The sequence below is a fragment of the Mizuhopecten yessoensis genome, unplaced genomic scaffold, assembly GCF_002113885.1.
Source record: "Mizuhopecten yessoensis strain PY_sf001 unplaced genomic scaffold, ASM211388v2 scaffold10537, whole genome shotgun sequence".
NCBI lineage: Eukaryota > Metazoa > Mollusca > Bivalvia > Pectinida > Pectinidae > Mizuhopecten > Mizuhopecten yessoensis.
In genome coordinates this window covers 879-6674 of record NW_018408596.1, presented here as the reverse complement: position 1 = coordinate 6674, position 5796 = coordinate 879, and the positions used below count along the sequence as shown (strand labels likewise).

The 5796-nt window shown below is 34.1% G+C and overlaps 1 long non-coding RNA gene across 1 annotated transcript in view; it reads right to left on the bottom strand.

Annotated features, from left to right (window-relative positions):
* The window catches only part of LOC110461025, a 16071-nt gene extending 12073 nt beyond the window's left edge, over positions 1-3998 (bottom strand). Inside the window, exon 1 of the long non-coding RNA XR_002464077.1 lies at positions 3882-3998. This is a non-coding gene — a long non-coding RNA (uncharacterized LOC110461025). The remainder of the gene's footprint in view (positions 1-3881) is intronic.
* Between the last annotated feature and the right edge of the window lie 1798 nt (positions 3999-5796).

The window sequence follows — 5796 nt, the reverse complement described above, 5'->3', positions numbered from 1 at the left end:
TGCTGTAACATGTAACTTATAGAGCGGTGTATGTATAAAAGTGCTCACAGTTGTTTCGGTTTATCCTGTAACATGTAACTTATAGAGCGGTGTATGTAGTAAAGTACTTACAGTTGTTTCGGTATATGCTGTAACATGTAACTTATAGAGCGGTGTATGTTTAAAAGTACTTACTGTTGTTTCGGTATATGCTTTAACATGTAACTTATAGAGCGGTGTATGTATAAAAGTACTTACTGTTGTTTCGGTATATGGTGTAATAGAGCGGTGTTTGTATAAAAGTTCTTACAGTTGTTTCAGTATATGGTGTAACATGTAACTTATAGAGCGGTGTATGTATAAAAGTACTAACTGTTGTTTCGGTATACGCTGTAACATGTATCTTATAGAGCGGGGTATGTATAGAAGTGCTTACAGTTGTTTCGTTATTTGCCGTAACATGTAAGTTATAGAGAGGTGTATGTATAAAAGTTCTTACAGTTGTATCAGTATATGGTGTAACATGTAACGTATAGAGCGGTGTATGTATAAAAGTGCTTACAGTTGTTTCGGTATTTGCTGTAACATGTAAGTTATAGAGCGGTGTATGTATAGAAGTGCTTACTGTTGTTTCGGTATATGCTGTAACATGTATCTTATAGAGCGGTGTATGTATAACAGTGCTTACAGTTGTTTCGGTATTTGCTGTAACATGTAACTTATAGATTGGTTTTTGTATAAAAGTACTTACAGTTGTTTCGGTATACGCTGTAACATGTAACTTATAGATTGGTTTTTGTATAAAAGTACTTACAGTTGTTTCGGTATACGCTGTAACATGTATCTTATAGAGCGGTGTATGAATAAAAGTGCTTACAGTTGTTTCAGTATTTGCTGTAACATGTAAGTTATAGAGCGGAGTATGTATAGAAGTGCTTACTGTTGTTGCGGTATATGCTGTAACATGTAACTTATAGATTGGTTTTTGTATAAAAGTACTTACAGTTGTTTCGGTATACGCTGTAACATGTATCTTATAGAGCGGGGTATGTATAGAAGTGCTTACTGTTGTTTCGGTGGGGGCTGTAACATGTATCTTATAGAGCTGTGTATGTATAACAGTGCTTACAGTTGATTCGGTATTTGCTGTAACATGTAAGTTATAGAGCGGTGTATGTATAGAAGTTCTTACTGTTGTTTCGGTATATCCTGTAACATGTATCTTATAGAGCGGGGTATGTATAGAAGTGCTTACTGGTGTTTCGGTATATGCTGTAACATGTAACTTATAGATTGGTTTTTGTATAAAAGTACTTACAGTTGTTTCGGGATACGCTGTAACATGTAACTTATAGAGTGGTTTATGTATACAAGTACTTACTGTTGTTTCTGTATATGCTGTAACATGTAACTTATAGATTGGTTTTTGTATAAAAGTACTTACAGTTGTTTCGGTATATGCTGTATCATGTTGCTTATAGAACGGTGTATGTATAAAAGTGCTTACTGCTGTTTCGGTATATGCTGTAACACGTAACTTATAGAGCGGTGTATATATAAAAGTACTTACAGTTGTTTCGGGATACGCTGTAACATGTAACTTATAGATTGGTTTTTGTATAAAAGTACTTACAGTTGTTTCGGTATACGCTGTAACATGTAACTTATAGATTGGTTTTTGTATAAAAGTACTTACAGTTGTTTCGGTATATGCTGTAACACGTAACTTATAGAGCGGTGTATGTATAGAAGTGCTTACAGTTGTTTCGGTATATGCTGTATCATGTTGCTTATAGAACGGTGTATGTATAAAAGTGCTTACAGGTGTTTCGGTATTTGCTGTAACATGTAACTTATAGAGTGGTTTATGTATAAAAGTACTTACAGTTGTTTCGGTATATGCTGTAACATGTAACTTATAGAGCGGTGTTTGTATAAAAGTGCTTACTGTTGTTTCGGTATATGCTGTAACATGTTGCTTATAGAACGGTGTATGTATAAAAGTGCTTACAGTTGTTTCGGTATATGCTGTAACATGTAACTTATAGAGTGGTTTATGTATACAAGTACTTACTGTTGTTTCTGTATATGCTGTAACATGTAACTTATAGAGTGGTTTATGTATAAAAGTACTTACTGTTACTTATAGAGCGGTTTATGTATAAAAGTACTTACAGTTGTTTCGGTATATGCTGTAACATGTAACTTATAGAGCGGTTTATGTTTAAAAGTGCTTACAGTTGTTTCGGTATATGTTGTAACATGTAACTTATAGAGCGGTGTATGTATAAAAGTACTTACTGTTGTTTCGGTATATGCTGTAACATGTAACTTATATAGCGGTTTATGTTTAAAAGTGCTTACAGTTGTTTCTGTATATGTTGTAACATGTAACTTATAGAGCGGTTTATGTATAAAAGTGCTTACTGTTGTTTCTGTATATGCTGTAACATGTAACTTATATAGCGGTTTATGTTTAAAAGTGCTTACAGTTGCTTCGGTATATGTTGTAACATGTAACTTATAGAGCGGTTTATGTATAAAAGTACTAACAGTTGTTTCGGTATATACTGTAACATGTAACTTATAGAGCGGTTTATGTTTAAAAGTGCTTACAGTTGGTTCGGTATATGGTGTAACATGTAACTTATAGAGCGGTGCATGTATAAAAGTACTTACAGTTGTTTCGGTATATGTTGTAACATGTAACTTAGAGAGCGGTGTATGTATAAAAGTACTAACAGTTGTTTCGGTATATGCTGTAACATGTAACTTATAGAGCGGTGTATGTATAAAAGTGCTTACAGTTGTTTCGGTACATGCTGTAACATGTAACACCCCACACACCCTAACTCACCACCACTGTTATTTTATTTTGAAACATTCAAGACTAATACCACATAACACTTAAGAAACCGTAACCCCATGAATTTCGAGGCGGACGATAAAATATATCTATCAGTTACATGTAATAATGAAATATATATACGAATACATTACCTTTTTACGTGATGGTACAGAGACATTCTATTAACTGACGTTTGGGCGAGGATATTTAAAAGTACAATTTAATATTACAAATACAGAAAAAAAAATCAATTTCAATACCTTTGAGTGTCTTGAATTTGTATTCGATGACCTAATATTTTATTCACGCTTACAAAGAATTAAGGATATAGATACAACATATTATTCAATGTACCTGTAACTGTGTAAGCGTTAAGGGTATATGCTACCTTACACGTTATACCTGTGATTTGTGTAAGAGTTAAGGATATATGCTACCTTACACATTATAACTGTGATTTGTGTAAGAGTTAAGGGTATATGCGACCTTACACATTATACTTGTGATTGGTGTAAGAGGTAAGGGTATATGCTACCTTACACATTAAACCTGTGATTTGTGTAAGAGTTAAGGGTATATGCTACCTTACACATTATACTTGTGATTGGTGTAAGAGTTAAGGGTATATGCTACCTTACACATTATACCTGTGATTTGTGAAAGAGTTAAGGGTATATGCTACCTTACACATCATACCTGTGATTTGTGTAAGAGTTAAGGGTATATGCTACCTTACACATCATACCTGTGATTTGTGTAAGAGTTAAGATAAAAAGGATACCTTATGTGTTATAATTACCTCCCTTAGAAAAACACAATTTATAACCTAATAATTCATAACTATATTTCATGGCTGCCAATACATACAATCTCGTTTACCTTTCAAATGTTTCATCAAACAGTCTATCTTTCATTCCTGACATTTTAACGTGAGACTATTTAGAATGTTAGAACCTCCCTGAGAGTCTGTCTTTAACGCTGAACTCTTCTGAAAAGGAGGTGCATATAACCGTAAGGAAGCATACACCCTTAAGGGATGCACCTGTATACATACCCCCATCCATGACGCTACAGAGCACCACACAAACGAGAAACAGCTTGACAAACATTCCGCGTGTCTTGGTGTCTTGTGACGGTTTCGAGGTCTGTGAGGATGACTTGTGGTCTGCAGGCTTTGTGCAAAGTAGCTATAGTCGGATATTTATACATAATCGGATGATAATAAAATACCAATTGCTGCAGTAAAACTTATCTCAAGAGATTGATCTAACTTCGTTTATGTATTAGATTGCAGACATTAAACTGTTCGTGAAGGCCTGTACCAGTAGCAGATTGTTGGGACGGACCGGTTTTATTTTGTTATGTCATGTTTCTGCGTGGTAAAACACTTCTGAATGTATTTATTACAAATTTATAGTGAAATCATGTTCCACAAACATTGTAAAGAAAACACTGTTAAATCATCGTTATACCAGGAACACTTTCACACACAGAAAAAAAGGGTTCCGTTTATGGCGCGAGATTTTCTTCAACTGATTCTGTTTCAACCCAATAAAACATTCTGTTCCCATGATCGTAAAACAGACCTAAACTTAAATCCAACTTTGTCCAAAAGATCAATAAATATTTATAATTGAAATCAATTAATAGTATGTAAAATTATAACGTAAACATGTCAATTACGTAAAAATGTATATTTGTATTTTTATATACCGTATACTGTGTGACTTTGAAATGACCTTGCTACTGGTACAAAATACTTTAAACAGATATACAAATATTATTGAGCGCAAAATTGAAAAAAAACTGTACTCTATCGTTTAACTATGGTACTGTATCTGTATCTAAAATGGTAGACCTAATAAATTCGTCCGTATGTTCCTGTGGACGGACAAATGGAGATGCTCGACATTTGATATGGTTTGTCTTCAATATTTTTAGGAACGACACTGTGGAGGCTGAGTTATCAGATAAAGAAAATTACACAAGACAGAAAAAAGATGTACGAATTTATTTACACATATCCATTAATTCGTATCGTCCGATCGTCGACCACACAAAGGTTTCAAAACAATCTTACTCATCGCAATCCATGTCTTTCTTCGATCTAACGTCAGGATTAAGGAGGCTGGTCCACTCCAAAGGGACCTGAGCATTTGCTACAGCTTTATTTTTAAAAAAGATATCCTTTATGCACGCCAAATGTATTCTCCTTCCGCAGACACGATTTCCATTTCCCCCCAAAAAGACACGCTATTTCCTACAAAAAATTCGCAGCCATGCCCCTTTTTCCATATTCATGAGGTGACGTCAGCCATGTGACGAAACATGTGGTGTTGATTGGCTGGTTATTTTAGGGGGGAAAAGGCTCTATGGCTGCGAAAAACTAAGTATTTTAAGATTTTCCTGTTATCACTTCCGAGAACAATATTACCAAACTTATGCGTTTATATTCACCTGATGGACTATTTTTTGCAAATTGTTGAACATTGTATTTAATTGTGAATTTATTTAATGTTGTAATAACTTGTGCCAAATCCTATTGCTGTAATATGAAGCAATAAAGTATGTTTAAATTTTAATGAAATCGTGTAAATGGAATGCGAAATAACGAATTAACGACATTTTGTAATTTACAATCTCGTTATTTCGCGACGAAAGAGAATAATTCTGACGAATAGTAGATGCATATCAAGTTATCACGAGATTATATACAATGTAATTACTGAGGTGTTCTTGTGTTGCCTTAAATTGCCGGAGAAAATAACCGTACGAAACATCTTTCGAGACAACGGACTACATGCTTGCTCCAGCAGTTTACCATCTTGCTCTTCATAGTTGGAATATCTATATTAATAATTCACTACTTTATAACATTAAACACGAAATCCTCTCTAACGTTATATACAGTCATTCTCGCCTGTCTATATTGCATTAAACATCAGAGGTTGTAAGTTTGATGATATTTG